This window comes from Armigeres subalbatus, chromosome 3, assembly GCF_024139115.2.
Source record: "Armigeres subalbatus isolate Guangzhou_Male chromosome 3, GZ_Asu_2, whole genome shotgun sequence".
Lineage (NCBI taxonomy): Eukaryota > Metazoa > Arthropoda > Insecta > Diptera > Culicidae > Armigeres > Armigeres subalbatus.
The window spans coordinates 94833544-94845790 of NC_085141.1; the positions used below are offsets into that span (position 1 = coordinate 94833544).

The following is a 12247-nucleotide window of genomic DNA, read 5'->3' on the forward strand; positions in this document are numbered from 1 at the left end:
TTGGAAATCATTCGACGATTTGCTTCGGAATCCTTAAACGATTTACTTCTACATCCCTGGAACATTCTCGTTGCAACTGCTGGAAAATTCCCGTCGGAATGTTTCCGTTGTGATTCCTGAAACACTCCCGTCGGAATCCTTGGAGGATTCCTTTCGACATTCCGAGTGGATTTGGAATCCCTAGGAACTCCTTGAAATCCCTGTCGGAATCTCTGGTGAATTGCTTTCCGAATCCCTGGAGGTTCCTTTCGGTATGCTTGGAGGATTGCCGTCGAAATATCTGGGGATTCCCTAGGATTTACAAAATATGTTTTTCGGAATACAAAAAAAACCAGAACCAGAACCAGAAAAACCAGAAGGGAAAAGCCGAAACTGGCTTGAAGTTAAAGCCACCAGTTAAATTAGTTTGCTCAAAGTTAGCATAACGGATCGTTTTAACACATCATTTCCGCTGAGTGTAAAATTACGGCGAAGCTCCAAGACAACGACGACATATTTCGCGGCAAACCACCGTGGGAGTCGTCAGTTCGCAGGACCATCACGGGGCGTACGAGAAACGTCGCACCTGAATCACATGCACAAATTTTTTCCACTCAACGTATCTCAAAACGATTAGGCTTCCAGGGTCAGTCATTACGCACGCGGGATTGGCACAGTTTAGTCTCAAGCTCAAGCTCGGAGAATCTCATTCATCGTGCCTAAAAGTAGTGATAGAGCATACCAGAAGGACACCACCAAACCGTGACGTAACCCGCTGATTCCGTACCCAGACCTGGTAGCGGGTCACTTTTTAGTGACTTGGTCACTTTTTTCGGGCTAGTCACTAAAAAGTCTCTTTTTTCGACCTCAAGTCACTAAAGTCACTTTTTCTCGCAAAAAGTCACTATTTTCAACAATTTTAAAACTATTGACCAAGATTTTTTTATAAAGCTTTATGTATCCATCAGACGATGCTTTGCTCATGACGGAAATGAAATTACGGATCATGGAAAAATGATCGCTCTGAAACTTCGCCAGCCATTTACCTCGCTGCTCTTATTGACATTTCACCAGTAGCTAATTGAAGGTGTTTTACGTCACAATTTGTATACAGTCATGCAAATCCCTGTCGACTTGGAGACCTGTCGATTTCAAGTTTTTTTCAAACTCAATCTTTATACAGTTGGGGAAGGTGGGGATACTTGACCCCTTGGGAGACATGATTCTCCCCTGTTTTACCAAGAACTAAAATAGTATTGTTATATTGTTATAGCGTATTTTTATAATAGATCCTCTAGACAAATGATCGTTATGTAGCGAGTTATTTTTTTGATTAACAACCTTATTTACTCTATTATTTACTGTGTTTTGTTCTTGCTAAAGATGTTTTTAGTGGCCACGCAAAATTTGAACAACTTCTCCCAATAATAACCAAATGTTATCAATTTTTCACAGCTAAATCCATAAATAAACCTAATGATCTTCATTGATAAAAATGTCAACATTCCACCACAATTTCAGGATTTTTGGATTTTGAGTTGTTGCCTCAATTTCAGGAGAATTAATCCCTCATTAGTGATCCGAATAAAAAAATTCTAAAAAAATCAAGAACATATAATTTGTTCTCAATTTTTTGTAATTAATAATAATAAAAATTGTAATAAATAAGTAGTGATACTGCCTTTCTCGTACTTAGCCAAGACACCAACCTTATATGGTGCTAATATGGTTCGATGTAGGGGCCCTCCTTAGCCGTGCGGTAAGACGCGCGGCTACAAAGCAAGACCATGCTGAGGGTGGCTGGGTTCGATTCCCGGTGCCGGTCTAGGCAATTTTCGGATTGGAAATTGTCTCGACTTCCTGGGCATAAAAGTATCATCGTGTTAGCCTCATGATATACGAATGCAAAAATGGTAACTTGGCTTAGAAACCTCGCAGTTAATAACTGTGGAAGTGCTTAATGAACACTAAGCTGCGAGGCGGCTCTGTCCCAGTGTGGGGATGTAATGCCAATGAGAAGAAGAATATGGTTCGATGTACCATTTTCTTTATAACTTTTAAACGCAACGATCGTTATCAAATTCAATTGTGATCAACTAGGATTTACCCCCTGCCGAATGAAACATGTTGCGAGAAAATCGGTTGAGGATTACTATATGAAAAGTTGTCTAATGTTTTTCTTAGCTTTTGTGCACACACATACACACGGACAGACAGACATTTGCTCAGCTCGTTGAGTTGAGTCAATTGGTATATAACACTATGGATCTCCGAGGCTTCTATAAAAAGTTCGTTTTCGTAGTGAAATGATAGCCTTTTCGGTACAACTTTGTTGTAAGAGAAAGGCAATAAAATATTGGGTAGATATCATAGAAAGTAGATCAAGTCTCCCCAATTTTAAAGTTTGCACGGGCTGTCGAATTCCATAGCAAAAATCGATCATGAATACGCACTGCAAGTTGCATTAAAAATTCCAAAAACTTCCGTGGCACCAGTGACAAATCGTAGAATTTTCTGCAACTTTCTAAAGTAGAATCCAATGATCGCAGATCGTAGTTTTTCGCCGAGAAATCATTTTCGGGAAAGAAATACAGGTGTTATGAGTGATCCTAACCATATGCGTAAAAATTTGATTTGCTTGCAAGACTACTCATAGTTTTGAGTAGTCCTGCTTTTGACTGATATTGAGTGAAATTTCCGTGGGGTTAAAAGAGAGGGCATTAGAATTTTACTTAGTCACTGATTAGACAAAAGTTGGCGTGTACGATTTTCTTTTAATAAAAAAGAGTGTTGAATGAAAGATGTTTTCCGCCACAATTTACACAATTTCGTCTCATCGAACTTGCAACTGCAATTGGAAGTCACTATTTGGTCATTTTTTCTGCAACTGAAAGTCACTTTTTGGTCCCTTTTTTGTCAGCTTTGGTCACTAAAGTCACTATTTTGAGTGGCTTCGGTCGCTACCAGCCCTGCGTACCGCTGGTCGACCCGTTGACCAGAAGACAGGGTATTCACCACCCCCCTGAAATGAGGTGTAGTTCTTGAAGCCGTCTACCGATTGGGTGGCGCTAGTGTTGCCTTTCCTATTTTAAGCTCGGTTCATACCGCCGCACACTGGTTCGAAAGCCCCCAAAACGTGCGTTTTTTAGTTTTCGCCTGTAATTTACATTTTAGAGTCATGATGGCTTCAGAAGAGTTGAAGGATATTTCTTGGGCTTTCTTTTGATAAGAAAATATCAATGATCTATCCACCTTGAAGGGCGGTATGAAATAAAAAAATTACGCAGATGTACAAAAGCAATGGTTGTTCTCTGCAATGTTATCAAGAATGTGAATTTGAACATCTTTTATGAAGACACAATATTGGACAAACGGTTTTGTAACGAATTACAGCATGTTTTGTATGAATGACCCTCAAAAATAATATTTTGAGCATAACTTTTTTGATAATGATTTTAGCACTATGGTTTATTCTAGAAAGTTGTGCATAATGACAAAAAACATGTTTGTCTAGAAGACTACTTTGATCTATCTTGAAACCTGTCAAAGTTATTGAGGAATCTTTAGAAAAAATAGCCAATTTTCACATCAATACACCATGAAAAGCGGCAAGAGGCGGCAAGCCAAACAGCCACCATCTGAAAGATTCAGTTTTAAGCTACCGAATGCACAATGTTTTGTTTTGTTCCGTCGTGTTCCACTATTGTTTTGAATCAACTTAAAATAGTCCTTAATGTACGTTTTTCAGTACAACTGTTACGTAAACAATTAAAAAGTGCAACAAAAAGTACGAAACACTGAAGACGACCACACAGCTGTGGTCGAGATACGTATCTGCAAAGTTATCGAAATAATTGGTGGAATCAAATGGAGTTACTTAACTCGTCTTAGACGGTTGAATACATTCCACTAAAAAGAGCTTAAAATATATTTTTTTCTGAATTAAAAAGTGGCTAACATGATTAGTTATTTATTGCATGGTTACAATCTCGACAAATGACAGCCATTCGTCTCTAATGTGGCTGTTTCGTCTTGATGGAGATTGTTACTATGGAATAAATAACTAATCATGTTAGCCACTTTTTAATTGTTTACGTAACAGTTGTACTGAAAAACGTACATTAAGGACTATTTTAAGTTGGGTTCAAAATAATAGTGGAACACGACGGAACAAAACAAAACATTGTGCATTCGGTAGCTTGAAACCGAATCTTTCAGATGGTGGCTGTTTGGCTTGCCGCCTCTTGCCGCTTCTCATGGTGTGTTGATGTGAAAATTGACTATATTTTCTAAAGTTTTCTCAATAACTTTGACAGGTGCTACCGTAGTGCTAAAATCATTTCCAAAAAAGTTATGCTTAAAATATGATTTTTGGGATCATCCATACAAAACGTGCTCTAATTCGTTACAAAACCGTTTGTCCATTATTGTGTCTTCAGAAAAGATGTTCCAATTCACATTCTTTATAACATTGCAGAGGACAACCACTGACTGTTTTTGTAAATCTACGTATTTTTTTTTATTCCAAACCGCCCTTCAAGGTGGATAGATCATTGATATTTTCTTATCAAAAGAAAGCCCAAGAAATATCCTTCAACTCTTCTGAAGACATCATGACTCTAAAATGTAGTTTTCAGGTCGAAAACTAAAAAACGCACGTTTTGGGGGCTTCTGAACCAGTGTGCGCCGCGAGAGCATTGGCGATTGGCACTTTGATATTGCATGAAGAAAAAGAAGCAGAAAGATGACTCCAAAATATTCGCATAGGAAAACATACGAAGAAATTTTTGAAACTTTTCTTCAAAATTCTAGAAGCAATTTAATTAAAACCGATTAGCAGTACGGGATTTGACTTGTTTTCTACTGCACAATAAACCCAATATTTCAATTTAAATATTTATTCTGTGATATCACACTTAATACACAGTATAAGAAAAGTCCAACCCCGTACTGTTTACCGTTTTAAATTAAATTGCCTCTAGAATTTCAGAGAAGAGTTTCCTCGTAAAATAAAGAAAAAAATATCCTCGTATGTTTTACCGTGCGAAATTTTTTAAATATCATCTTTCTGCTTCATGCAACATCAAAGCTCCGATTAATAACGTCGAAAATCACGCAGCAATGGAATACATCTCGTTGAATATAATTTAAATAGCAATGCAACACATGCCGCTTACGCATTCGACTGTTCTGACTTCGTGTGTTTATTGCTTAACCGGCAATGTTTACATCCAGCACCATGTTTTCGGCTTCAGTCGAGTTGTTCGTGGATGACAGCCGTTTCATGGGGTGGTATTCACCGAGTCAACGCAGCCAATAGATACTGCTGCCCTAACTCTAGTGCGGAAGATGTTGCGTCTTGAAACGGAGCGACGGATGCTCGACGCTTACAAGTAGCGAGGCGATTTACTCAGAAATAGCATGGCAGGTTTGAGTATGTAGCATGCGGGCCCGTAAGTAGACACAAAAAATCAAAGCTAGGAGACAGACTTGGTAGAAGATTAGGTGATATTATTGAAAGATGTGCTAGTAATAAACCCAATATGACGATTCGTGCTTTTAATTTATGTTGTTTGGGCTTTTGATTTAATATCTTAAGAAAGCTAGTCGGCAATCGTCTCGTGTCGCTCATACCACGGACGAGAAAACCCTAAAGGATTCTCATCGAAATCCTTAGAAGATTCCCGTCGGAATCTCTGGAGGAATGTTGCATTTTTTCTTCATTTGAGATTGATAGAATATTTATGAAATACTAGTCGAACCTGCCCGATCTTGCTCGTGTTGTTTTTTTCGACCTGTCAATCGTTTAGTTTAGTCCTTCAGCGTCGCACTCTAGATCGATTTCAGTTTGAGCTAGATAATTTTCTTCAGAACTTATCATAACGTTGTATTTTTACATTTGTTCAACGTTCCCTGCAAATAGTTAAATCTTTTTATACATATAAACACAGCTGATCGTAAGACGAAACGATTAGTGAAGGAATCTTGCAAATCTGTCCATCCGTTCTTGAGTTATATTGCCTCAAAGGAAATGTCAACTCATTTTTATATATACAGATACTAATACACCCAATATTTTTTTACACGGTTGGTATTCTTTAATTTTCCGGTTAATCTGATTTTTCACAGCTTTTGAAATACCACCTGAATTTTCTTTGATTTTTTGTGAATTTTTTCATGGGGTTAACTCATAGTTTCATCAACGCTAAAGATCGTAATCAACTAAAACCCACCCGTGTAAAAAAAGAACCGGGTGTATAACCATTGCCTATTGCCTACGGCGTTCCCTCACATATTGTTCTTTGAGTGTGCCGTTGAGCGCTACTACACTTAGACGCAATACGCTATCAATTTGAGTCGTTGTAGCAATCATCGTTACTGTGGGCCACATTAGAAAGCACGTGCTTAACCGTTGTTGTGTGGCCGGCAAAAAAACACCTTTACCGGGTACCCACGAAACTAAAATGCTTATATCTCTGGAAATTTTCAACCGATTACAACAATTTTGGGCTTATTCGATTCGATATTCAGATTTTTCCCTTCTATAAAGATATTATCAGGATGAACCGATCCGGTCAATTCGATTTTTGGAAAATCTGGATTTTCAGGAACATGTCCTGCATAAATGATACTGATCGTGGATTTCGGTAGTTAATCAGCTATATGGGTATCAAACTTGTTGAAATTTCATCACTAGATTGATTTTTATCGATTTGGGTCCATCAGAACTGCAGACTTTCGATTGGCCATTCCAGAACAGGTTCCTCGATGGGTCATATGTGGCCATGAACATTAGACTGGCCCAGATTACTATGGGGAGAAAAAATGTTGTCGAATTCCACGGGGCAGCCCCCAGAATTGTGTCTTTGGGTGAGAAAATCAATCTCTGAAAATTTCAGCTCAATCGCTTGTTGCATAAGCTGGCGCATTTGATTTGAAGTTTGAATGGGGATTTCAGCCAAAATGTATAGGAAAATACACCTCCGTCACTCATTCGAACTGGAAATTGGTTCTGATTGCTCAATTGACCTCAGAATTGCAAAAACGGCAGTTGGTATGCTACAGAACAATTTCACAGAACATTGCATGATGATTAAATGAACTTTTATATAATTTTCGGCTGAATTATTAGGAGCTGATTTGTGTATTTTTGGGTTTTTTGATCGAATCGCATCAGCCGAAACCCATATAAAAGTTCATTCATGATAATCTCCAGTGATTACTGTACCAACGCCAATCCGTGAGACGACGATGAGGCGTGAGATGATGATGAAGTATGTGTGACCAGTCTACAACAGCATTTGAGCTCGTTGATTGTTTACATTTTTCTATGATAAGGAGTGGAGAAATAAACGAACCAAAATTGTGAAATTCTAATTGAATGGAAAGCGTTTTAAAACCGGTAGAAGAAGAGATCGATAGATTTACGGTTACAGTTCTGAAGATCAGTAAGTACGATAGATAATAGTGTTCGAAAAAAAAAGTACTAAAACATTTTCGATATAGATACAATACGAATTCTGTTTGGAGAGCGGAAGGAGAAAACTAGGGGTGTTCAAGTTGTTTACGGACTAGATTAGTAAAATACGGCACTAGATTGTTCGAGAGAACGGAAAGATTGCTCGTAGATCATCGTAAAAGTTAGAGGAGACACTATTTCTTGTAAGCTAGGTGACACTTGTACTGGAAGAGAAATAATTAAAATATAATTACAGTTTGAGCTGATCGCAAATCGACTGCTACAAAAACCTAGTTCTTCCTCTGGAAATTCCGAACAATAATCCTTCATAATTTCGGGAGTACAACTTGCAGACTCACCATCTGTCTATTGATTTCAAAGCAGCGTACGGTTCAGTGAAAGAAATTAGCTGTGACAGATAATGTCTAAACATGGTTCTCCGGCGAAGCTGATTACGATGATACGTGCAACGCTCAATGACTCGAAATAAAATTTCGGGTTGCAGACGATGTATCAATCGTTTGTGACCGTGGAGAGATTGAAGCAGAGTGATGCGCTTTCAAATTTATTGTAAATATTGCACTCGAGGGGGTGATTAGGAGATCTTGTGTGCAGAAGAATGACACTATTATCACATGGTCGCATATATTCCTGATCTTTGCAGACGACATTGACTACATTCGATCGCAGGACAGTAGTGGAGGCTTTTGCCCTAATGAACAGGGAGCCAGCGAAGATAGGCTAAATCATCGACTCTACCAAGTACTGCCTCTGACAGATCGTTTCGCAGAAGTATCGCTCCGGTTTCTAATCCATCCAAATCCATTGATCATTGACAACTTCGGGAAGCTGCTCGAATCGTGTGGAAGACGAGTGTGAACGTGTGAAAACGAAAGTGCTGTAACTCGCTGCTAACTGCAATTTTTCGGTGAAACGTTGTGATATTTGTCGGAATAATATCGAAACATAGGCTGAACTCCTGGGATTATTAGGTCGCCGTCTGTGCACACCTCCATAGTATCGATTACCTTCGATAGATTCCGAAATTTTGCTATCTCTTCAATACGACTCGTCAACTTTACCATCTACATCATCGCCATTGTTACTGTGCCGTATTGTTTTGCTGCGAATAAAATGGTTTGCCCGAAATGTTCAGCGCCCGTCAACTGTAAGGATGAAATTGTCGTCGTATGTGATGGTAGCTGCATGAAGTCATATCACGCATTTTGTGTTGGGGTTAGCGAAACTATTGCAAATTGCACGTTGAAAAACGTCCTATGGCTATGCGACGTTTGTTTGGATGCGTTCACCGATCATTTTTCCCGTCAACTATGCAGTGATACTAAAGCAATCACCATCACAATCTAAAGCACCATCTCGTCACTCTACCCCGAAACTCAAGCATGGCTGCAGAATTGATGGAGCTTCTTCCAGAGATCCGAGTATAAATCATTCATCATCAGGTGTCCACAGCTTTACGATGCAGAAAGAAAATACTTTTTCACTCTTCTTGTCCAATATCGATAGCAGCGTTGAGGAGAACGATGTTTGTAATATGGTTGAACAATCGCTCGGAATAAACAACACAGAGCAGATTGACATTGTTAAACTGACGCCGAGAAGGAATTTTCAAAATCGTTTGCAGTATACATCGTATAAAATCGTAATGGAAAAAAGCTACAAATGGAAAGCACTTAATGCTCATACTTGGCCTATTGATATTATGTTTCGCGAATTTGTCGAATTTCCGCGACGAACATGGAAGCCTATTTAGCTATAACTTGTTTGTGATAGTATATATTAACAATATCAACCGCATCTATCGATATTTACTAGAGTTGAGCGCATTCATATGAAAAAAAACGCAAACTTCATTTCATCCAATTAAGCATTACATGAATTGTGATATTTTCCAAATCAATATCTTCCACATAACGTACATATTCACATATGAGTTTTCATAACATTGTAAATTAACGTCCAAGTCGGGTGGTTTAATCCCCGGAAATAGGCAATTACCTTTGATTGAACTGAATTGTGATATTGTTGTACGAATTTAATTGTATAGTGTAATTGTTATTATTTTGTATGTATCGTTAAAATTAGTTTGTAAATATTTCATCTCATGCATCATTGGGTCTTAAATCAGCCTGTTGATGTTTTATCAAATAAATAAATAAATAAATAAAACCTTCAATCTCGATTCATGAGTGTTTACCACTGGTATATGACGCTGGAGGTAAGCCCTTCTTCGCTTGATCCAATAACCGTGCTAACTGCGGAGACTTCTTAAACTCTTGGACTCTGTTACATTTGATCTGCCCATCAAGCAGGAGGTTCGTGGAATACCAAACTTCCTTCATGCGGAGGTCATACATCCATTATTTGCAAGCAAATACGGGCACGCCATCGCTGACAGAAGCTTTCTCACAGATTTTAAGCTGAAAGAGCCTGGCTTCGTGTATACAGCTTAGCTAGCAGCTGTACACTATTTACTAACATATTGCATCCCTACCTCTTGACCACTTTTTTATCTTCACCGACAGTTTAAGTTCCGTGAAGACTATCCGGCCAATGAAACCGGTTAAGCACCCAGCGTATCTTCTAAGCGGGATACGGAAAGCTATAAAAGCACAGCTTTTCAAAGTAGGGGCTTTTGGAAGCCCAACTCTGTGTTTGCGATCTGCATTAACTGAACATCTCCGTGTCCGAGGAACACAACCGAAGCATATTAGGGAAGTGCTGGCGAGCCTTGATCTTGAACACATGTTCCTTGCACATAAATTTTGAAAGTTGCTGATGTACGACCGTAATTATAGTCTGCCCATCCCCTTGTCTGTCGAACCCCATCATGAATGTCTTCCTCTTGTTTGCCATTTCAATGTCTATCGTTAATCCTTTTCGTATGCCTTCCTCTCGTTAGTCTCGTTGTTGACTCTGAAGAAAAAGTTTGATGTTTCAAATCTGTACAATAATACAGTAGGGAAGAAAAGTAATTTATTGTGCTTAAATAATAACGATGCTGATGTTCATGTAGTTGACATTCTTGTAGTACATATGTAAATATATGTTAAACTTATCAATCAAATTTTGATAGCAGCTAATGCACTACTCCACGTGCATGTTGTTGACTATTATCAACATTATTTCAACTTGCGGCTAAAATCTACTATTTTAAATGTCTGCATATCTTTTTACCTCAATTGCTACTGTTAAAATTCGGTAGAAACAGTTTTGCATTTCAATAGAATGCAGTTCTTGTGATAATGAATTTTATTTTTAATCTATTGTACATAATTTAATACCACAAAGTCAACTATGCTGGCCACCCTGGCCTTCGATACACGAAACCGGCATACGATTGCAACCAGACAACCAAAGAGAAAGGTCCAAAGAGAGCGTGAATAACAGTTTGGGGGCTCGCTAGAAAGCACCATCATCGATACCCGTCTCCGCTGCTCCGTGGCTGTTTCGACCACCAGCAACAAACGAACCGTGCACAATACACGGCCACGGCATGGATCGATGTCGGAGCACGAGAAAGTGAGGTTAGGAATACCGGGCGGTACGAGGCACGATGGGAGCACACCAAAATATCGATTAAATGGCTCTTCCAAATAAGTTCTATACGGTTTTCTTCAGCGAAAAAAATGTTACAATTCCTAATTGTTTTGGGTTAACAATATATTGGATAAAAGTAGATACATACCAGCTGATATTTGGCGATGGTGTCGAGATGACGAGAGGCACAGATATCCGAATTACGTCAGCAAGAGTTTCACCAAATCGAATGTAATCCACACACTCGTGATGTTTTTCTCGCGCTATGCTATCCGAGACCGAATGGTATTTCTTTTCACCTTTCTCCGTAAACTTTTTCTTTCCAGGCTTCTCCAACTCGCACGGTGAATACGCACAGCACCCACTCTTTCTGCACGGTTTGTCACCGTAAATGGTTGGTCACAGAAAATAGCACTGATCGGAAGTTAACTCCCCTGCACTATTTACATACACTCCCAACTGAGCTGCCAATCGTTGTCACTCCACTGTCAAAAATGTCTTACAAACACGCTGTCCTTGCTTCTGGGCGAACGAAAAAGCAGAAAATAAATACAACACGTCACACAACGAATATTGCACAATGACGGGACAGAACTTCCTATTTCGAAGCAACTCGTACTGAATGATTCACCGTTGAACAATCCCCGTCTAACTGCTGCTAAACAAAGGTAATAGTTACCTTACTGGAAGGTTTATAATTAAGTAGTGCTGTTAACAGATCGATGATATGCAACTAACCACACGACAATAACCCAAAACGGGATAGCATTTAAGGTACACCTAGTTGAATGAGAAGAACACTCGGAACTGAGAGCGCTGCGAAAAATGCGGACGTCTGAACAGCCGTATTCAAGAGGAATGATGATGATGGTATTGCCGTTGACGTCGTCAAAGTGGTGAGCAGATTGTTCCCCTTTCTTCTTCACTTTTGTATTGCTTCAGCGCTCACTCAGCTCTATCTTCGGATAATATAGAAATACAGGGCTGGTAGCTTGAAAGCTTCCAATGACATACACAAACCGTTTTACATGTTGACGCTAAAGCAGTGGCCTGCTCTGTAATGCGTGTAATCAAAAGCTTTGCCTTCAATTCTTTCATGTAACGGCTAGTATTAACTGAATAACTTAATTATTGCTTTATTTATTTTCGGAAACTAAAATATAATTAAATTTTCATAATATATTATACTAAACTAAAAGATTTTCCCCGTAGCTAGCCCTGAACACAAAAAAATCAACAATGACGATA

The 12247-nt window shown here is 38.9% G+C and overlaps 1 protein-coding gene across 2 annotated transcripts in view; it reads right to left on the reverse strand.

The window, feature by feature from the left end:
* LOC134224919 (long-chain-fatty-acid--CoA ligase 4-like) overlaps window positions 1–12247 on the reverse strand; it is a 138700-nt gene that overhangs the window by 125647 nt on the left and 806 nt on the right. The window contains exon 2 of one of the 2 annotated variants that reach the window (XM_062704575.1): window positions 11148–11521. The gene's annotated coding sequence lies outside the window, so the exon portion shown is untranslated. Of the gene's footprint in view, window positions 1–11147; window positions 11840–12247 lie in introns of those variants that run through there. The other variant, XM_062704574.1, reaches the window with a different exon arrangement.